The 24,051-nt window shown below is 33.5% G+C and overlaps 2 long non-coding RNA genes and 1 pseudogene across 2 annotated transcripts in view; 1 reads left to right on the forward strand and 2 right to left on the reverse strand.

Annotated features, from left to right (window-relative positions):
- The window catches only part of LOC131514965 (uncharacterized), a 305,085-nt gene extending 288,708 nt beyond the window's left edge, over positions 1 to 16,377 (reverse strand). Inside the window, exon 1 of the long non-coding RNA XR_009263365.1 lies at positions 16,218 to 16,377. This is a non-coding gene — a long non-coding RNA (uncharacterized LOC131514965). The remainder of the gene's footprint in view (positions 1 to 16,217) is intronic.
- Positions 1 to 24,051, forward strand: part of LOC131514964 (uncharacterized) — a 125,428-nt gene that overhangs the window by 93,383 nt on the left and 7,994 nt on the right. The window lies entirely within an intron of this gene.
- On the reverse strand, positions 22,414 to 22,514 carry LOC131515664 (U6 spliceosomal RNA; annotated as a pseudogene).

Raw genomic sequence — 24,051 nt, forward strand, 5'->3', positions numbered from 1 at the left:
GATTCCCCAAGAAGGAGCCCCCTTGAGGGTGAAGTCATTGCATATGTATTCAGTATATGCCCCTAGATCCCAGTACAAGGCCAAAAATATAGGAGGAATTGAGGGTGTGTGGAATAAATGAATGAAACTGTGTTATTAGTTCATTATTCATTATGGTTCAAAGAATGTGTGTGTCCCTGTGTGTATGTGATATGTTTAATGCTAAAATTACTGCTCACATAAAATGATTTAAAAGACATTTCCCTGTCATCATTATCAAAATTTATTCTTTAATTATTTTTTTCTGGCATGTCATTTAAACCCTTCATTCTGTTTTTTAATAGAAACCTATAAGTATACTTATTTGCAACTTACTCTGTATCAGATTTTTACAGTAGTTCTACAGTTACCATAAATTTGACCAGTATATCTAACTATCTATGTATCTTAGACCATGCTATATGTCTGTTGCTCTCAATTTCTGGGCCAACAATTGTAGCATGCCAGTGTTCCCATTATACAACCATAACTGTTATATTGAACAAGCATAACTCATTAGAATACAAGCAAAAAGAGAAACAACTTTTTTTTTCCCCATTACAGCCTGGAAATTCACTATGTCACTTCTTTTCTCTATTCTCTGGGAGAAACCTTATACAGTCTTCTAACATTTTCTGCTTACTCTGGAATGATAAGTCATAGGCACTTTCTTTCCAGGGAAATTCACATTTTAGTAATGAAATTTCCTTTTGCAGCTGAACTTTCTTTCTTCCTTCCCCCAGCGTGGACCTCCTTCAAGTTAGAAACTCAGTGTGAATAAAGGATACTCTCAGTTTCCTCCCCTTCCCCTAATCTTGTGCTAATATTGTCACTGCTGCTTCTGTATTCCCTCCTCCTCAGTCCTGACGCCCACCCCACAAGGTTGTTCTGAGTTCCATGAGAGTCGAGACACAGAACAAGGGAAAAGACAGAAGATAAACCAGAGATATATTAAATATACTTTGAACATCAAGAACATTGAAGCTATATGTCTACTAGGAAATGTGGTGGTGTAGAGAGTAAGAAAGGTGTAGGGATATGGGAAAAGGATTTTCTTGTGGAAAATTGTATTTCTACCCCTCATACTTTTTGCCTAGTTTTAGCAGTAAAGGGTTTTCCTTAAAAATCACTACAACCTCTCTCCTTCTCTTGTCTCTGCTTCTCTCTGACTACTGGCTTCATTATTGGAAAAAGTGTTCCACTCAGCAGTTCCCATATCTCACAACAAAAATATTTACCATCAAAGATAGGCTCAGACATGCTCTACTTGGTCTCAAGTCCAAAATTCATAGTCTAGCCGCATATTTATTGCACTGGGTATAAATCCCAAGAGCAATAAGCTGTGAAGAGGGAAATATATTTTAAAAACATAGTTTCTATTTGAACCACATATTTATAGAAAAGTGTTACTGCACAAGAGAATTGGATGAGTGTGTTAGGGGTTTTAAACAGACAAGTTGATATCTAATCACTAAATGGTGGTGGAAGGAAAAAGAAAAAGATGTCTCTTGGAAAACACTACATTTTTGGGTGGGAAGTTTGTTCATTACTTTAGATGAAACTTATGGAAAAAAATAGAGACTATACAATTGCTTTTAGAGGACCAAATCTTTATAAAGCATGGTTATATTGAAATAAGTAACAGATCTTAGTCCTTGGAAACCAATATTTTGATGTTAAAATGTACTGAGATGAGTTTGATGGAAATGTTTAGAATCCCCTACATTAATTTCTGAATAATAAGACTTGTACTTACATTGTTTAGAGTTTGGGCAGTGTCCAGCATTAGTAGACTTAGTGTCTCAATATTTCATTAAAAGTGTGTTTTCCCCTCTCCCTGCTCCAAGCTTGACATTGACTTTGTATCAAGATGGTGGCAGTTCAGATACTGACATTCAAGCTACTCCATAAATGCACCAATGATCCAGAGGAAGCTAATGAGTTATGTTTTATTATGGTTCTCATGTAGATATGAGAAGTAATTTTCAATAAAACTTCCTTTCTCTAGCATGTCTTTGGCCAGAATTTGTCTATATGCTTATTTCTGATAATGCAGTAACAAAGGGAATACTATTACCATGTGGTTCAAACACTTATCATCTGAAGTTAAAGGATCCTGATAAATCAAATTCAATATATAATATTAAAATAAGATCTTTGGACTTGAGACCATGAACCTTATTGTTTGAATTGTTCTTTGAAAGAGAAAAAAAAATAATTAATTGATTAAAAACATACTACAATACAAAAAATTTAAATGCCCTTATCAACAATATTCTTATTGACTTCATTATGGGATTTTACTTCTGTTTTGAATCAAGAAATAAGAGAGTTGCCATTAGAGCTGATATAACAATAACTTGCCATATCCCCAAGTTTTACAATTTAAACATTGTGGCATTTAGCCACCCTTTATGATCTTTCTTGTTACAGTTACAGTAAATATTCTAATAAAACTATCACAAATAAGGCATATATACTTTTACGTATAAAATTATGAGACGCCAAAGGATATTCTGAAATTAAAATGTAAATCATCCAAAATTGTTATAGAATACTTAATCTATGAAGCATTTACAAATAACTGAATCATAAGATGTTTTCCTTTCACCACTAAAAATAAGGAAATGTATACCTAAATAAACTGAATTAAAAATACCACAAATCTCATAGATAGGCCATCTAATTTGTTTACCTGCCCTTAGGACATCTGTGAGAAGGAAAGAAGTTGGTAATAGCAGATTCTCCCTTGAGCATCTTAAAAGAAACCCTGATAACCATCATAAAGCTAAATGATTAACAAACAAGAGTTTTTCCTATATTAGAGCTATATAAAGAAATGGTGGAAACAGTGACTATTATTTTGGCAATTTGCTTCTGTTAATTCACAAGCCACAATTTCAACTGAATAAACATTTTAGTTATTTTAGGTCTGCTGCCCTACATCAATCTCTAGTTGATAAAAGATAAATTCAAATAAAACTTAAACTCAAAACACTCCCCAAGAATTAAAGTGAGAAATACACTTAGATATTAATAGTTAATAAGGAAAAACATGTCATCTTTCCTTCCCTTCCCTTATGATCAATAGTTTTGTATCTTAAATTCTACATATGAGTGAAATCACATATTTGTCTTCTCTGACTGATTTATTTATTTCACTTAGCATAATAAAATCTAGTTCCATCCACATTGTGGCAAATGGCAAGATTTCATTCTTTTGATTGCCGAATAATACTACATTCTATGTATATTGATACCTTCTTTATCCATTCATTAATCGATGGACATTTGGGCTCTTTCCATAATTGGGTATTGGCAATAGTGCTGCTATACACATTGTGGTGCATGTGCCCCGTAGGATCAGGCTTCCTGTATATTTTAGATAAATACCTAGTAGTGCAATTGCTGTGTTGTAGGGTAGTTCTATTTTTAATTTTTTTGAGGAAACTCCATATGGTTTTCCAGAGTGACTGCACCAGTTTGCATTCCACCCAGTAGTTCAAAACGGATCCTCTTCCTCCGCATCCTCACCAACATCTGTTGATGCCTGAGTTGTTAATTTTTGCCATTCTGACAGGTGTGAGGTGATATCTCATTGTGGTCTTGATTTGTATTTCGCTGATGATGAGTGATGTTGAACATTTTGTCATGTGTCGTTTGGCCATCTAGACATCTTCTTTGGAAAAGTGTCTATTCATGTCTTTTTCCCATTTCTTCACTGGATTATTTGTTTTTGGGTGTTGAGTTTGATAAGTTCCTTATAGATTTTGGATACCAACCCTTTCTCTAATATGTCATTTGCAAATATCTTCTCCCATTCTCTTGGTTGCTGTTTAGCTTTGCTGATTGCTTCCTTTGCTGGGCAGTAGGTTTTATCTTGATGGGGTCCCAACAGTTCATTTTTTCTTTTGATTCCCTTGCCTCTGGAGTCTTGTCAAGTAAGAAGTTGTTGCAGATGAGGTCAAAGAGGTTACTGCCTGTTTTTTCCTCTAGGATTTTGATGGCTTCCTGTTCATTCTTCTGTATGTCGCAGTCTAGTTTTCCCAACACCATTTGCTAAATGGTTTGGGAATTTGCTAAATGTTAGTTAGCTATTCTTTCTTGCTCTGTCAAAGATTAGTTGGCCATATGTTTCTGGGTTCATTTCTGGGTTTTCTATTCTATTCCATTGATCTATGTGACTGTTTTTGTGCCATTACCATACTGTCTTGGTAATTATAGCTTTGTAATAAAACTTGAGGTCTGGAATTGTGATGCTTCCAACTTTAAAACAGAGAGGGAGACAAACCATAAGAGACTTAAATACAGAGAACAAACTGAGGGTTGTTGGTGGGGTGTTGGGTGGGGGGAAGAGCTAAAAGGGTGAGTGGCATTAAGGAGGACACTTTCTAGGATGAGCACTGGATGTTATATGTAAGTGATGAATCACTAAATTCTATTCCTGAAATTATTATTATACTATATGTTAACTAACTTGGATTTAAATTTTAAAAAATAATTTACTGATTCATTCAACCATTCATTGAGTGCCCATCCAAGCACTATGCTAGATACTACAGTGAGAAAAGAAATGGAAACCACAATTTGTAAAAACAAACAAAAAACAAAAACACCTGTATTTTGATTTTCAAAATAGATTAAGTGCACCAAATCATAATATGCAATATAAACTATCTAAACTTAAATTATTAATGCTAATTCATTCAGACTCTTATATTCCAAGATAAGACCATAGAAACAGTAACTTCACATGGATTTATGTGTTCCAAAAACCACGGACAGTTCTAGCAACCTGCCAGATTTACAAATTCTGTCCATCCTGACCTAAGTCCAGTCCTACAAACTCTATAAGAGTCCTTCCCTAACTTCCCTCTTTAGAGACCCTACGTAGACTCTGTCAAGGTCATGGTTTTCCTTGTTCACAGTTTCAATAAACTCAGGTTGTATAAACAAAAATAAAAAAAATAAGGAAAAACATGTCAAAAGCATGTGGCTTGGATAGAGCCTTGTAATAAACTCTGCTTTATACTACTTTATATTACCTAATGGAAATAAACAGTATAGGTCCATATGTATAAAAATAGGCAGAAAATGGTCAGAGGTCTTCATTTGAAAGCCAGGAAGGTGAAAATTTATATTTTGCTTAGATACTTTCACAAAACCTATCCTTCCATCAATCTATATTCTTAATAACTTTGGCTTTAAAACATCTAGTGTAGCTAAACCATATTTTAAGAGTAGATTACACCTGTTCCATGTACCTCAAAAATCGGAATTAGAATATGTTCATTTTTATCAAATAACAGAAATATGTTTGTAATCTTTTGGAGTAAATATTTCCTGAACATGAAATTTGTCCTGAAGTATACAATCACTAAAGGAAAATAAAACAAGATTTGAACAAGCTATTTAAGATTTCCCTGGAAATATTTGAAAGTCAGATGTTAAATCAATCTTAAAATGAGTTAGGACATACAAGATTAGGTCGGCCGAAAACAAAACACTCTCCAAACAGCGTTAGGTGGAGTTGTTATTTTTGCAAAGTGGTAGAGACCTGAAAAAGTGAAATCATACACCATTGATTTTTACTATTCATAGCATTTATGTTCTATAAAGATGTGAACAATAAATTGGTGAAGGCTGAAACACTACTCAGGTGAAAACATAGGGTTAGGTTTCTATGCACCTCTGGTCATAAGATTTTCATTAGCCGATCAATATACAATCTCGTGTTGAGTGTTTCTGTTTAAAGACACCTTAGTTATTACTCATTGTTGATTCATTAACATTGGTCTCACAGTCGACAATACTAAAATGTATACCTGAAAAGAGCTTTTTCTCCATAAGTCACATTTTTTTTTCTTCCCTTTTCGTGCTTAGGAACAAAATACCTCTTTAGCACTAGGCTTGGGGGCATTTGAGCAGTGACATCACCAACAAAAAGTACAAAAATGCAAAAAAAAATACATCACTCAGAGACTGAAAGTCCTCTTGTTTACAGTATGAGAGCTGACAAGAAGGCAGAGCATCACCATGTCTGACCTCAGCTGGGAATGAGTATGTTGGACCACTCAAACCTTTATCATTCTGTATATGTCTGTTATTGTTCACAGAATTGATTTGGGGGTAGTAAAATAAAGAAATTTTAGCAAGTGGGCAAACTGACAAAGTTGGAATTCACAGGTAATGAGGCTATATTACACCTGAAAGGGAGGCCAAAAAATGGTCATAATTTTGAACCTCCAAAAACAACCTTGATTTCAAGCTAATAACTACTGCCAAAAATTGGCATGTAAAGTATTTATTCAGCAACAATCCAGTAAAATAAATCACTCTATTTATTCTCTAATTGTATAACATAAAACCCCTATATTATGCTTAGTCCTGGTGACTTAGACTTTCCAGTAGTTCTCAATCATTCGCGTGCACCAGATTTGCCCAGAGATCTTACAGGATTCAGATAATGGCACTCCACTTCTAAGTTGAAGTGGCACCTGAGAATTTGCAGTTGCCAGTTACAGTGATATTCTACAACCACAGAACTGATGAACTAGATTAAGTATAAATTAGGAAACCTTTTTCTAACTTGATTAAATCTACAGGACTGAAGGTGAAAAGAGACACTGCATGGGCCTCTTTGGCCCCTTCCCCCTAGCTTCACTGCTCTTTTGGGGTTGTGTTGCTATCATTTCAAATATAAGAACATTAAATAAAATAAAGGAAAGCTCTGCCAGAGAAAGAACAATTTTATCTAAATTTTGGAGCAGACTCAACCGTTCCTAGGTTGCCCCAATACACAGTATTTGTGTCACTTTTGCTATACCAGATTCATGGTGATGCTAAGAAACATTCCAAAAAGGAAAAAGAAATGACATTTACCAGGTAGCTAAATAGTGGGAATTCAAAGCTGAAGACAAAAGAAAATTAGTATGTCCCATGGACTCAAGAGGTTTAATTCCATCTTGAACACATTGGTATTTCTACTCCTAAATATTCTAACACCATGGACTTAAAAAAAAACATCCTCAACTTTGAGGGGTTGGGGTCCACGGAGCGATTCTCAAAATCAAGTAAACAAGAAAGTATATACTTAAGTAGATTTATTAATTTTAATATCTGAGTTTAGTTTGGAAAAATTAATAAGTAATTTTAAAATGTTCCTACAGGAAGCCACAAGTGAAGATAATGTCAATACTGGAATTCTAACAGTTAAGAAAACAGCACATACACCACCTCTACTTGTGGTGTGATTCATTGTCACCTATATAATTAGGTAAAAATGAATGATTTTGTAATAAGATTCTATCTACATATGAAAGCCAAATTTAAAAACTACCAACAAAATCATTTGATAATATGGCCATAAATCCAATACTAACAAAAAGCATTGCCCTATAGCTAGTTTGTTCTTTGAGATATGTGAACTATCAAAATTAGCAGAATGTTTCATTTTATTTTATTGTAATTTATTTTATTTTACTTCAGTTTCAAGTTTTTATTTAAATTCTAGTTGGTTAACATATAGTCTAATATTGGCTTCAGGAGTAGAATTTAGTGATTTGTCACTTATATATGAATATTTTTAAATTAAGCCTTAGGGAAAAAATATCTCTACAACTTTTTAAAACTGATATTTAAAATCCAATGGTCAAAAACAAAACAAAAACAAATCAACAAACAAAACTTGGCTAAAAATTCTGGGCAAAGAACTCTTATAGACATTTTTCCAAACACGGTAAACAAATAGCCAATGAGCACATGAAAAGATGATCGACATTTAATCATTAGGGACAAGAAGATAAAAACCATAATGAGATACTAGATACTATCTCACAAAGATTAAGATAGCCATTAATAAAAAAAAAAAAACGGGCAAACAAACAGAAACCAACAAGTTTTGGCAAAGACACGGAAATATGAAATTCTTGTGCACTATTGGTAGAAATGCAAAATGTTGCAGTCACTATGGAAAACAGTATGGTGGTTCTTCAAATTATTTTAAAAATATAATTATTATAGTCCAGTCCTACATATATACCCAAAATAATTGAAAGCAGGATGTCAAAGAAATATTTTTAAACCCATGTTTATAGCAGCATTATTCACAATAGCCAAAAAGTGGAAGTAACTCAAATGTCCATTGATGGTTGAATGGATACATAAAATTGGTATATCCATGCAATGGAGTATTATTCAACCTTTAAAAAGGAAGGGAATTCTGACATATGCTACAACAGCCAATCAATCACAAAAGGGCAAAAACTGTATTATTCACTCAAATGAGGTAGTTGGAGCAGTCAAATTCATTGAGACAGAAAACAGAATGATGGCTGACAGTGGCTGGGGCGTGGGGATGAGAAATGAGAATTATAACCTATTGAGTATATAATTTCAGTATTGCAAGATGAAAAAAAAAGATCTGGAGATTGGTTGCACAGCAATGTTAATATACCTAATACCACTGAACTGTAGATTTAAAATTGTTAAGATGGTAATATTATATGTATTTTACCACAATTACATTTTTTAAAAATCTAATGGTAATGCAGTATTTGCAAAATGTCACTAAATATAATGGTGTGTTTAAAGCTCTTTGTGGATATTTTTCTATAATAGTGATAGATAGATAGAAAGACATATACAACTGGGGAAACACTCTTCTTTTCTGATAAAAATGGCTGATATAATATACAGTTAATAATTTGGTCACATGGAAAAAATAAATAAATAAATAAATAAATAAATAAATAAATAATAATTTGGTCACATGGAAATGAACGCCCATGTCAGCAAACACTATTAAAAGTTACATAGAGGTGTATCTGAGTGGCTCAGTGGGTTAAGCGTCTGACTCTCGGTTTTGGCTCAGGTCATGATCTCAGGGTTCGTGGGTTCAAGCCCCACATCAGGCTCTCCACTGGCAGCGCAGAAGATGCTTGAAATCTTCTTTCTCCCTCTCTCTTTGCCCCTCCTCACACTGCCTCTGTCTCTCTCAAAATAAATAAATAACCTTTATTTTTTTTAATTTACATAGAAAGAAATGCTAAAGATTAAAAAAAAAACATATACAGTATGATTAAAGTGTAGATTTCCTAATATTTCCAGTCTAGGATATTTACTAGCTTCTCCCTCAATTAGGAAATATTTCAGAAAATCCTTTGTTAATCAGTGAAATAAAGATATATTGGGGCACCTGGGTGACTCATTTGGTTGAACAAACAACTCTGGATTTCAGCTCAGGTCATGATCCCAGGATCATGAGACAGAACCCTGTGTCAGACTCCAACTGATCACGGAGCCTGATTAGGATTCTCTGCCTCCCTCCCTCTGCTTCCAGCCCCTTTAAAAAAAAAAGTATATTAAATAAAATATATTCTTGGTTTATTTTCAATGTACTATCTATATATTAGAGTAAAAAATGGGCATGTATAACCCCTGATGAAATGTATATTGAGCTTTATTATTTTGTACTTGAGATAAGTTTAGCAAAATAGTTCCACATGTGAAAATATTTTTCATAGTATGTTTTATGAGGCAGCAATTGCAAGATTGCAAAAACTCAAAGCCATAAGTGCATGAATTGTTACATGATTTTATCAGTGTGGTAAATTTTCTAAAAATATATCCTCGACGTACACTAGAGAATCATTATAATACTTTCTGATAAAATGGACATACACCAAGGAAACCTTTAAAAGGGGTTCTCTATTTTTCAAAAGTGAAAGTGCTTTAAAAAGTTGCCACAATTAAAGATACTGTAAGTTTTGTGTGTGTGTATTTCAAATATGCTAAAAATATTAAAATTGACAAATGACCAAATGTTTTTGGTAAGTTACATCAGTAATCATTTGGTCAACAATGTCACTGCTCTAGAGTCCAGAGAATACTTCCAACAACAAATTATAGGACTCAAGGAACAGACAAACATATTTTTTTTAATTTTTTGTTTATTTTTAAGAGAGAGACAGAGTGCGAGTTGGGGAGAGGCAGAGAGAGAGAGGGAGACACAGAATCTGAGGCAGGCTCCAGGCTCCAAGCTGTCAGCACAGAGCCCGACAACTTGGGACTCGAACTCACTAACTGCAAGATCATGACCTGAGCCAAAGCTGGAAGCCCAACTGGCTGAGCTACCCAGCTGCCCCCAGACAAGCATATGCTTGAAGGGAAATGGGGATCTCAAGCTGTGGTTCTGATTGACTGATTATGGTGATTATACTTCGGCTATTTTCCCCTCAGATCAGGCTGACATCCTTCATAGGAGCCTTCTACTAGAATAACTTAAGAACATACAACCTGAACCAGAGGGCATGTATTTAGGTACCATCTCTGACATTTACTGTTTGGTGTATCTCAGGCCAAATAGTTTACATATGTATATCTTAATTTCACCACCTGCAAACTGTGGGTAATAAATATTACTACTTAGTAATTAGAAGAGCGCCTACTGTAGAAACAACATTCAATAGCTAGGTACAACATCATCCAAGATGTCACAAATTAGAATATTTTTTATTTTCAAATATTAAACTTGAGATAAATACCACTCTTGATCCCCGACATAATGAAGTGGATTATTTCTCACAAAAAGAGAGAAAAAAAATCCACCCAACCCTTAGATTTTTGCCCCAATTTATCCTCTGAATTAGAGAAACTGATTTTTGATAGCACTGTCATAGAAATCATTTACTGTGTCACAGGGGATTCATGGAACAGTTCAGTTTCTAGAGCTACTAGAGATCTGAAATTGCAAGTCACTGTGGCTATACTAGAATACCTGGAAAACCCTTGGCCTATTTTATTATCAGAGTCCTCTACATGTATCAATTATAATTGAATTCAGATAATCCCATAATAGTCTGAAGAAAATAAAACATTTGCTATCGCTAGAGCCCATTAGATAAAGATGATTTTGTCTATGGCAGGGTTTTGCTTCCAACCTTAACCCATCATACAAGAATGCTGCCATTCTGATGGAAGTTAAACCTTGCCCCTGATCTCCAACTTCAAGGGTTGTTGTGGTTATATATTCACTCTCAGATAAATGTGAGGGGCACCTGGGTGGCTTGGTCAGTTAAGCATCTGACTTCGGCTCAGGTCATGATCTCACAGTCCGTGAGTTCGAGCCCCACATCAGGCTCAGTGCTGACAGCTCAGAGCCTGGAGCCTGTTTCAGATTCTGTGTCTCCCTCTCTCTCTGCTCCTCCCCTGCTCACATGCTGTCTCTCTCTTTCTCTCAAAAATAAATAAAGATTAAAACAAAAAAAATTTTTTTTAAATGCATGAGGGAAGCAACATATAACAGATGTTGCCAAAAATCTTACCAGTGATGTAAGCCAGGGAAAATAGAAAAATATTCAAATAATGAAAATATTAAAAGATAATTATGGAGGGCAAAGAATGGAGACCTATGCTCAGCATTTCAGGTGTCTCTGAGGAATAAATAAAAATATTTTAAAGAAGAGCATCTTAAAATCTCTAATCAGTAGGCAATTATAAAGATTTGTTTCAAGTTGCTTTGTATTAATCCCCAGTAATTGCATTGTGGAAAAGATATGAATTATGCATTTCAACATTATTGAATCATACAGGTTCAGTTTAAGGCCTCATATATGGGCAATTTATGGAAACATTATGAGGAATGAAAAGAGGGCTAATAATGGTGGCCAACTTTTATGCAAGACTTACCATGTGTCTGATGTTGTTCTAAGTGCTTTACACATATTGATATATTTAATTTCAAAACAACCATAATCCTCAAAATAACCTAAATTTCAGATGAGGAAACTAAATAAAAAAGATAACAAACTTGAATAAGGTCTACTCAGCTAATAAGAGGAGAAAGTTTGCTTGTATCTGGCCTCTTGTCAGCAACATGTATCTTCCTGATCAGAATACCCACAAGAAGCTATTTCCGGGCATGGATTTTTTTTTGTTCTCTCCCCCCAATATGAAGAATGTCTGACACTGTTGGTAGAGTGTGCAGAGAAAGGGGACCCTCTTACACTGTGGGTGGGGATGCAAAATGGTGCAGCCACTCTGGAAAACAGTATGGAGTTTCCTCAAAAAGTTAAAAATAGAACTTCCTGATGACCCAGCAACTGCACTATTAGATATTTACCCAAAGGATACAAAAATACTGATTCAAAGGGGCACATGCACTCCAATGTTTATAGCAGCATTACCAACAGTAGCCTAATTGTGGAAAAAGCCCAAATGTCCATCACCTGATGAATGGATAAAGATGTGGTACGTGTGTGTGTGTGTTCCATTATATATATAAATATTCAAATATAGATATAGATATAGATATAGATAGATAGATAGATAGATAGATAGATAAATGGAATATTAGCCATAAAAAAGAATGACATCTTGCCATTTGCAAGGACTTGGATGGAACTAGAGTATATCATGCTAAGCAAAATAAGTCAGTCAGAGAAAAATACAATAGGATTTCACTTATTTGGAATTTAAGAAATGAAACAGATGTACACAGGAAGGGAAAAGAGAGAGACAAACCATAAAACAGACTCTAAATTACAGAGAACAAACTGAGGGTTGCTGGGGGGAGGTGAGTGAGGGGAAAGGTTGACTGGGTGATGGGTATCAAGAAGGGCATCTATTATAATGAGCATGGGGTGCTATATGTAAGTGATGAATCACTAAATTTTACTCCTGAAAGTAATATCACACTATATTACCTCACTAGAATTTAAATACAAAATTGAAACACAGAAAAAAGAGTGTCTAATACATAATAAACAAATTTTTAAAATACATATTTTTACATCAGCCTCATTATTCATATTTTAAACAATTTTGTCCAATTAGTTAGGAATGTTAAAACATTTAAAGACTACCCCTGGGGAGCACCTGGGTGGCTTAGTCGGTTAAGTGGCCAAATTTGGCTCAGGTCATGCTCTCAAGGCTCATGAGTTTGAGTCCCTCAGAGGGCCCTGTGCTGACAGGTCGGAACCTAAAGCCTGCTTCAGATTCTCTCTCTCTCTCTCTCTCTCTCTCTCTGCCCCTCCCCAGCTCATACTCTGTCTCTGTCTCTCTCAAAAATTAATAAATATTAAAAAAATTATTGAAAAAATTAAAAACTCTACCCCTGACATATTCCCTCTACCTTTGAACAGATTTTATTTTGTATATTTGGTGGTTTAACAAAAGACGTGAAAAATCGTGACTATAAATGTTCCACAGATTATTCTTTTCATCCAAGAAATTACTGTCCCAAAATTTAATTTTAGAGATAAATTGCCATCTTTGTTTTTATCCTAACACCATCTTTATTATAATTTATCTTAGTCCATGCTTTCATTGTTAACTTTTTCTCAATTTTTGCATGTTTTCTAAAAAAAAATATATTGTTGTACTTTGATTTTTAAACTCATTCATACAGCCTTGGTTTTAACCATTTAATGCACATTTGTTAATATATTGGTTTATTTGCTATGTTTTCCTTTTTTTTTACTATTGTTATGCATTTTCATTTCACTAATAGTTATCTTAAAGTAAAAAATACAAATGAAAATGTTTCTACAATTGTCAAAGAACAAAAATACATTTGTTTGCTTTTTCCCAAAAAGAATTTAGCATAACTGAACAATTCTATTTCCTAGTCTCTACTTCCCACCATTGTCAAAGTACTGAGGTTATAACTTGAAATACTAATATTATGTTTGGTTTTGTCCAGAAATTTATAAATCATAAGTCTTTTCTTTAGGCATCTATATTGTTCTAGAATTATGCATCTACTCTATCAGGGCTGCAAAAACAAAGTAGACATTCATATATGTATTAAACACACACACTTACATACTGGGTCATGACACTGAGATTCTGTCAGCCAAAAGAGTCCCCACAAAAGACAAAAAAAGCAAGTTTATGCCAAACTAAAGGTTAGAAAGAAATATATGGAAGAAGAGAGTTCTTTGCTTTGCTCAGAGAGGACTGGAGAAGAGTCAGCATCATTGGTAGCAAGAAGAGTATTGCCAACTGACTTTGAAGCAAGACAAGGGTTAAAGACCAGAGGTCTGACACAGGGAAGTTATTTATTTATTCAAGACATTTCCTTCTAATGTTTAAATGTGACTTTATTTTCCCATCCACCTATCTTTTTTACTCCTCTATAACATAATTACTAAATTATCGCTTCACTTTCTACACAGTGTGGTTGTTACATCCCTCACTTTTAATTTCTTTTTTCCTTTATATTTTTCAACTTAAAGAAAAAAAGAAATATTGGTCATTACTCAAAAAAGTGACTCTAACATTGTCATGCAGAGTTAGACAAAGGACAAAAGGCTTCAGAAATCATATAAGCAGTAGTAAATTGGAAACAAAAATCAAGAAGTGAAGGAAAGTATTTTCAAGTTGGGTTAGAGTAAGGAGTCTCATCTACCCAGATCAAGCATTAAAAGATGAAAGTGAGATAAAATACTTGGCTAAAGTTGAAACTTGATATACGTCCATGGAATGTGGGACATTGAATTTTAAAAGTGAAACTTTTTGTGGGGCGCCTGGATGGCTCAGTTGGTTAAGCGTCTTACTTTGGCTCAGATCATGATCTCACGGTTTGTGAGTTTGAGCACCGCATTGGGCTCTGTGCTGACAGCTCAGAACCTGGAGCCCACTTTAGATTCTGTGTCTCCCTCTCTCTCTGCCCCCCTCCCCCACTCACGCTCTGTCTCTCTCTCAATAATAATAAACGTTAAAAAAATAAAAATAAAAAAATAAAAGTGAAACCTTCTAAAATGGGAGGTTAGGATTATGGCCCAATGGTTATGAATATGGCAGACAAAGCTGAAGCTTACATTCAATGTGTTTAGTAGTGTCTTGAGCAAAATATTTTTGCACATATTCAGCATACAGCTTCCAATATTCATGTAGAAATTTCGTCTTATCCATGCGTCTTTAGATTTACTTACCTTAATTTAATGTAAATGAATCTGTACCCCAGATATATATTGAAATATGTGATGAATAATACATCATAGAATAGATTATAACACACACAAACACATACACATGTGTCCTTCCCATAGTATTAAGTTCACCAATTGTGTTTAAGAACAGGCTGTAAGTTTTAATATTTTAAATATCTCTAATATTTTTAAAAATATCATATAATTTCTTGTCCTAGCATGCTTATTTTTTGCATTTTAAATTTGTAATTAAGTTTAGAAAGAGGCTATAATTTGAAGTATATAGAGAATATTATTTCAAGTAATTTTATAATTCAGAATATTTATTAAATGTATACAAGTTTAGTGAGGGAATATAATTTTTGAGAATTGTTTATACACCATGTCAGAAATTTAACCTCTTGAAATAATCAAACACACTGCATTCACAATTGTAGTTAACAATATTTAAGTCATGTAATTTATCAATTCACTTTTGCTTACTCACAAACATCACTAAAACAATTTTCTGTCACCATTTACTTTCAAACTGTTTCCCTCTTTTTTTTTCTTATCCTAAAATTTTCTTTCCCTTCTCATTGTCAAACTTTCCTCATTTGGCTTCTGGGAATAATACTTGCTTGTTTTTTTTTTTTCTCCTAGACTTCTAAACTTTTAACCTCCGTGCATTCAGAGGTATATTCAGAATTCTCCTTTCTATTGATACTTACATTCTCGATGACCTCTGTATGATCTTAGGCTAATATCCTAACTTTTTTGTGCTTTGGCTTCCCCTCTGTAAATTGGGGTAACTGTACCAATCTCATAGAATTATGTGGACTAGAGGAATTAATACACAATTAGAAAAATGATTAGGATATATTTGTTTACTATGAGCCATGTATAAGTTCTGCTATTATTACTATTGAGTCATCAGTCATCCGTCTCATGGCTTTAAATACCTTTTAGACACTGATCACTTCCAAATGAAGGTCTCCAGCTCAGACCTCTTCTCAACTGGACTCACACATGTGACTGCATCTTACCTGTGGGGCATATGTTCCAAGACCCCCAATGGATGCCTGAAACCACAGATAATACCAAAACCTATATCTACTATGTTTTTTCCTATCCATACATATCTACAATAAAGTTTAATTTCTAAGTTAGGCACAGTACAAGATTACCAACAACAATAATTAAACAGAACAATTATAACCACATATTATAATAACATTTATATGAATGTGGTCTCTCTCACTCAAAATATCTTATTACTGTACTCACCCTTCTTCTTCTTGTGATGATGTGAGATGATAAAATGACTACATGATGAGATGAAGTGAGGTGAATGACGCAGGCACTGTAATTCAGCATTAGGTTACTATTGACCTTCTGAGGATAGGCCAAAAGGAGGTTCCTGGGCTTCCAGACCAGAGTCAACCACAGGTAACTGAAATTGCAGAAAGCAAAATTGTGGATAAAGGGAAACTGCTGTATTTCAATTCTGGTGTTGTCTCAGTCTGTTCAGGCTACTATGACAAAGTACCACAAATGGGGTAACGTATAAACAACAGAAATTTATTTCTCACAGTTCTAGAGGCTGGAAGTCTATTGAGACTTACCATCTATTCATATTCAAATTTTATCCTTTGTTGCAGGAGTGACTTTGTGGTTGACACATTGTAATTTTTTAAACATACTTTCCCTTTCTTTTAAGTATGGAATAGATCCCTTCATTCCCCTACCCTTTAGTCCCACAGATGACTCTTTATAAAACAACTGTCCTGGTTATCTCAAATAGCTAATGTTATAGGGAAAAATTAGTATAATACTCCTGAAATCCTGGATCAGGAGATTCGAACGGGAGGTAATCTTGCTATCACAGTATGGAATTCCAATTTTTAATTCTTAATTTTTCGTTAAAAGATGGAATAACCCTAAAAGAAAAGTGACCAATTGCAATAATAAATCCTTAGAAATGATCTTTCAAATGTTTATAGGCTGTTAAGTTCTTTGGTTGTATCCCCATTATTTGAAATCCTACACATAACTTAAGGTTCTTCTACCCAATGCATTATACTCTCCATATTCTTATACCATTTTCTTCAAATATTTTTGCCAGAAAAGTGATGTAATTTTCCGGTACTACGAAAACTCACACAAATATGAGAAGTCATGTCAGATGGCAGACTATGAGAAGTCATGTCACATCTAGGGATAGAACTTTCACACTCCCTAAAGTTCTTAAACCATTCCTTCAAATCCTATCCTAAAATTATTGTCAGAACAGTACACAATGAGCAAATGACCGTTTATCATTTTCAAGCTAGATGGAGTTTTCAGATTATCTGTTCATCCTCCTTATTTTAGTGACCATATGTTAAAAATGTATAAAATCCCAAAAATATTAGTTGGTATTACTTTACATTTTTGCTGAAAATGACATACGCATTCCAAAAAAAATCTATTACTGTGGAAGTGGTGGTTTATTTTTTTCCTCATAGACCAAATAGAGTATTTGAAACATTTTGCCTTATGCATATCTCTTTGGACAGAGATGAAGTTGAGAAGAACATAGATAATAAGGAAGAACCAGATATATTTTCCTGATCAAACTAAGAGGAATAGAGAGTAACAAATGCCTTTATGTAACATAGACTTTTATATTCTTCTTAATAATTTATGCTCTGAAATAATCCCGCAGATATTCAAGAAACGTGTTCACTAATTTGGTCACTCACTTATACTTTAAAAAGAAAAGAGCCCTAATGTTTTTTAAATTGATTACACTCAGAATTTTTCAGCATCTCCAAGTGCTTTCTGAATGAGGAATTTTAGCTCCAAAGATTGTTGACAGAACTGACTTAAGTACATCGGCTCATGCATGATATGTTGTCTCTTCTTTGGAACTGTTCATATTGTTTTTCTTCCTCTTGTGGATGTTTATTTGAAGGATGAATAGGTCATTCTTAGCAGGAGAGCTCTTCACGTGACTGCCAGATTCTGAAGACAGATGAGTCAGTTCCACACAGACTACAAATTATGCATGCTGGATAAATCTATATTCATATTCGCATTTGACCTAAGCTTCAACTTTAAAAATAGATTTAACAGAAATTATACGGAAATTTCAAAAATTGTTTTGCTAGGAAGCAAACAAGTTATGCAATACAATTTAAAAAAAGAATGTTCCCTCTGCTAGAAAGAGATCACATTAGCAGTGAAATACTATATGTCAGTCTGAGCTTAAGCCTAAATTCAAGAACATATTGTACACAAAACTTCTGAAATCTATTTATCTGCTGTGTGATTGATAGCTATTGCTGCAGTTCGGAGACCTTCGGGCTTTACCGCCTTTCCACTGTTTGTCATTATAGAATATTCTTTGAATGGAAAGTTATGTCGTTTTCAGGGCTAGTGGAAAATAGGCCAGAATGTGGAGGTGCTAGTTAGAGTATAAGAACATTGATTTAGTAGGCAAGGAGCTGGCTTCAAATCCTACTCCAGCCACTTAGATCATATGTGCAAATGAGCCTAAGAATTGCCTCAGTTTACCCATCTGTAAAATGACTAATAATGACCCCTACTTCGTAGGACAAACCTCAGGTGTGCCCTACCTGACATAAATTGTAAGAGACATAGCACACTGTCTAGTAATACTTAAGAAAGGCTAGCTTTGTTTTTAATTAGATCTTTTTGTATCCCCTATTGCACAGTAAGTGTAAGCATGATTTTTCTTAAATTTTATTATGTGCTCCAAGATCTCAGAAATATTTGTCCTACCTCTTTCCCTGGTATACACAAACTGGAAAACTTAGCCTGCTTTTAACTAGGAGCTGCACCCAATTTAAGAAACAAAGAAAACGAAACAAAACAAAAAGAAATCTGCAGCAAGCAGGCATACAACGGTGGATACTGACTCCGATCTGAATTCCTTCTTCCTTGGTAAAGCGAAAGGAGTTACTGGAGTACGCACTGAAAATATCTCAATTTGGAAATGCAACCATTTCCTTTTCTTTCCTTTTCTCTTTTTTAAGTAGTGTGAGTCTTCATTATTTTCTTCTGAAATCTTGGATTTCAGAGGATAAACTTATTTGAGCTTTCAAAAACAAAAGATCTATAGAAGAATGGGTGAATTTGGAGATTATACATATTTTAAATAAATTGATAATAATAACCAGTATTTTAGAGAGTTCCACACACCTAATTCTCACAGAAGTTCTATGAATTAGGTATATAGTCTTTCTAGTTTCACAAATTAAAAAACTGATACCCAATAGTTCAAGGGTTTTTTTTTTCAGGTTTTCATAAGTTGTAGGTGAAGAATTCAGAATTCGAACGTGGATGTGACCCACTGACCAAAAAATATTGCTTTGTGGTGGTAGAAAAACAAGTGTTAATCAAAATGCAGAGCCTGACCTTTCTTTCTGGGACTCTATAGATGAATCTGAGCAGGAACTAAGGCTATTTACTAGTTCCATCTTTTTTGGCTGGGAAATATTAAATAACCAAAGAACTCACCCAAAGGTATGTATATTACAGGAAAGATATTGAGTTTAGCATATGGCTTTCAGATATTATCTTCTGAACTGTCCCTGAGAGTTATGGAGGCCAGTACCCCTGAAGACATAGGTCTTTCTAACATCACTAATCAGAAAAAGATGCATGCCTTCAGAGGTAACAAAAAGCATCCCAAAATCTGTATCTAAGATCATTTATCCTAGAACTTTGTGTTCCTGAGTAGATTTTGAGGATCTCATATTAGTAGGGGAGAGATCACAGTGGTAACACAGGAGGGACTTTATAGAGAACATCATACTGCTCTAGAACAAAATAAGTATTTTTAGTCAGCTTATCATGATATATGCCATTGCTTTCTGTTATCTGTTACAAGTACTGTCATTTAAATATTACAGACAGGATTCAGATGGGCTACAAAAAGACATTTTTCAAAAGTCATCAGTTCATGCCTGGGTCAAGAAAATGGCAAGAATTTTCCTTTTATAACCCAAAGTAGAAAATCTGAAGTTGACTTTCTAAATAGATTAAAAACCACTTCAACTACACCAAAGTCATACAGAATGAAATAATCAACACCTATGTATCTGCTCTCCAGCTTATGAAAAGGCATTACAAAAGGCAATGAAAACCAGTGTCAGCCCCTCCATCAACCTGCTTCCCTATTACAAGCTAACTACTATGCTGAATTTGATACTTAATTCTATGTACATAATTTCACCTTACTGAAGTTATTTATGTTCTTAAGACATAATACCATTAATCAAATTGCGTAATTTTAAACCTCATACAAACCACATTATACTCTCCATATTCTTATACTATTTTTCACTCAAATTTATGTTTTTGAGATTTATCCATGTTAATACATGTAACTCTAGTTCATTCACTTCTACATATTACACACCACTGCATGGATAAAAAAAAGTCTTGATTTTTGCAAGCATTTCAATATTTTCTAATTTCTTCCTTTACAAACGTCACTGCTCTGAACATTTTACACATCTCAATATGCACAAGATTTAGAGTATAACTGAGTGGAATGGAAAGGGCATCACCACCTTCAAATGCACTATTTCCTAAATTGGTCTTTCCAAGTGATTAAAGCAATTAACATTCCCATGTGTAACAAAAAGTTTTCTGTAAAACTAGACTATTAATTTCATGAGCATGAAAAGTTTCTTATTTTTACTATACTTTGGATTTTCCTGATTATTATTGAAACTTCATTTCATATTTTATTGGCTAATCAGGTTTCTCCTTGCTGAGTTGTCTCTTAATATTATTTACTTACCTTGCTATTTATAGATTGGATAGTTTTATAGTGATGTTAAAATGACCCTAATATAATCTGCACTAATGTTATGAGGGTTATAAACATTGTAGATTTCCTATCCCACCTGTAACATAGTCGTTTTCCTATGTTGCACAAGAATTTCATTTTCTTTTATTTATTTTTTTAGGATTTTAAATTTTAATGTGTTAAGGATAATTTGTGTATTGTTTGCAATATATTTCTTCACCAGTGGCCATAAAAAAAAAAAAAAAGAGGATTCTCTTATCCTTACACATTTATCTTTATATGTTGTCTAAATTGGGGGGTTCAATTTCATTTGTTCATAGAGAACCAACTGTTCAGGTCTTTTAATTTTGTATCTGTCATTTCCTTAGCTCTCTCATGTTGTATTTTCATGTATGACAGACTGGTATCTATACTCTGTTTAGTTCCACTGGTCTTTATCCATGAGCTGACTAAACAACGTCTTGGTTGCATAACTTTATAAAATGGTTTGATACCTGAGGAGTAGTTCCCACACAACTTCTTGTTCCTCAAGATATTCTCCGCTATTCAAAGTCCATAACCTCCCAATTCAAATTTAGAATTAATCGCAAATTCGAGATTGGTCAGATTCCTAAACGTAAAGATAATTTGAAAAATATTAATAATCTTAACATTTTGCTCCTTCTATCCATGAACATTATATAATTTTTCTTTTTTACAAATTCCTCCAAAATTTAATGAAAGACTTTAATAAAAAATTCTGAATTTTCACCATGTTTCTTCACTTTTAATGTAATTCACTTATAAATACCTATCATTGCTTTATTGTAAGTTATTAGTTTTTAAATCTATCATCTGCTGCTGAACTATAGAAATGGAATTTGACAGTTATGTACTAATCTTACATGCAACTTTGCTGAACTCCTTCATTAATTCTAATAAATTATCTATATATAATCTATATTTAACTATGGAGTTGGATATATCTTTTTTTTTTCTTTATCCAAAGTCACAATTTAATTCGTGTTAGAATAGAATTTCCATCTAGGTTTTTATAACTAAAAAGCCAGTGCTCTTTACCTATTGTATACCCATCTTTTTTTTTATTAGGGATAATTGGAAAATTTGAGTCACTATTTCTGGATTGAAAAAAAATGATTTCTTCTATTGAGAATTTGTTGGAAAATGTATAAATAGAATTTGTGAGCTATACATTATTCTACTTTTTAAATCCCAACTTTAATGTAAAATATGTAGTAGTTAATTAAAATTGTTCTTCAGATAACAAAAATTATTAATACTGTTTTTCTTTTAGGGGAAGAATTGCACAATGTAGAGACTGATTTTATTCTGAAGAAACTTGCACTCTGACTGTACCAAGTTTCAGATTAATCACCCTTCGGTTTATATATTTTTAATGTGAAATACTTTCATTTTAATTTTTTAAAATGTTTATGTAATTTTGAGAGAGAGAGAGAGAGAGAGAGAGAGCGAGCGAGCATGAGCGGGGCAGGGGAAGAGAGAGGGGGAGACACAGAATCCAAAGCAGGGATGCGGGCTCGAACTCACAGATTCTGAGATCGTGACCTGAGCTGAAGTGGGACGCTTAACCCACTGAGTCACCCAGATGTCCCGATGTGAAATGTTTTCTAATTTATAAGTAATTTTTATTTTATTTTAAAAAGTATGGAACGCTTCATGAATTTGCGTGTCATCCTTGCGCAGGGGCTATGCTAATCTTCTCTGTATCGTTCCAATTTTAGTATCCAACTGGAGTTGGATATATCTTATATGAAATAAAGAAATGCAGTTTGTCTGTGTTTGTTTTATTTTCTTATTTTACAATTTTACTAGGCTACCTGGTAGAATGTTGAACAGATACATTGAGGGCGGGCATCCTTGTCTGATTCTCATTTTTTAAGGAAATGGTTTTAACATTTCAACTTTATTAAAGTGTTCAAAGTAGGTTTTCTATCAATATCCTGTAAGACGTTTTCTTCTATGTTTAGCTTGTTTTTTGTTCTTTTTTAAATAATAAATCGGTTTTGAATTTCATTCTGTGGTTTTTCTGAGTTGCTGAGATAACCACACGCCTTTTCTTTAATTTCTTAATGTGATAAACTCATTAGTACATATTTCAAAAGGCAAGCAATCTGTGCTTTTACATTTGCTTCTATTTTACTAAATTTCCTTTATTTCTCTTTCTAAAAATTTTTCCATTGCCTCCTGTGTTCATAAATAAGAAGAGTCTATAATTTTCCTTTCTTCTATGCCCAGAAATACTTTAACATTGGCATCATCTTTTGCTTAAACTTCCGGTGAAATTCATTAACAAAACTATCTGGAGCAAATACTTTCTTTTCTTTCTCTCTTGATTCTTATATGAATTCAGATTCTTTAATATATTTGTATATATACATACGGATGTTTGCTAATTCATCTTAAGGCAAGTTTGCTTAGTTATATGTTACTAGGAAAAAGTCCATTTGTCATGTTTCTAGTTAATTATTCTAAAGTAATTACTAGTATTCACTTCTTATTATTTTATTAGTCTCCATTTATAGTTTTGTCTTCATTTTATTTTTTAATAATTTTATTAATTCTGCTTTCTCTCTATTATTTTCTTGGTCCATCTCACTAGGGCCTTATCAGTTCAAACACTGGCCTTACCTTCTCTATTGTATCTTTATTTTTTTTGTTTGCTTGTTTTATTTGACTCCCACTTTATCACATTACCTATTGCAAAATTTTTTTTGGTTTATTCTATAATCTTTTTCACACCTCTTAAATGTGACATTTACTTTATTTTTCTTTCTTTCTTTTCTTCTTAAGTTTAACATTCATGCCACAAATGTCACTTTCAATTTATTTCCCCTGTATCCTGCTAATTTAGTTCTAAACCATTTTCTTTAATGTTTATATCTAAGTATTTTCTAATTCTAATGTTTCTAATTTCCGTATGATTCTTTCTTTGACTCCTGATTTAATCAAAAGCGTATCCTTACATTTTCAGTAATTATCAGTTATTTTTACTTCTATCTCAATCACACTGTTGTCAGAGAAAGCACTTTTCACAATAGTAATCCTTTAAAGTTTGAAACATGTCTTATGAGCTAGCATATGGTAAATTCTCTTAAAAATTCCATGTTCTCATAAGAAGCATGAGAATTTCTGAATTGCTAGATTCAGGATCCAATACATAGCCCTTAAGTCAAGCTCATCACTAATGTTATTTAAGGCATTTGTATCCTCAAAAGGCATGATTAACCTGTGACTTCAAGAAAGGTGTTAAAATCACCCACAATATTGGTGAATTTC

This window comes from Neofelis nebulosa, chromosome 6 (genome assembly GCF_028018385.1).
Source record: "Neofelis nebulosa isolate mNeoNeb1 chromosome 6, mNeoNeb1.pri, whole genome shotgun sequence".
Lineage (NCBI taxonomy): Eukaryota > Metazoa > Chordata > Mammalia > Carnivora > Felidae > Neofelis > Neofelis nebulosa.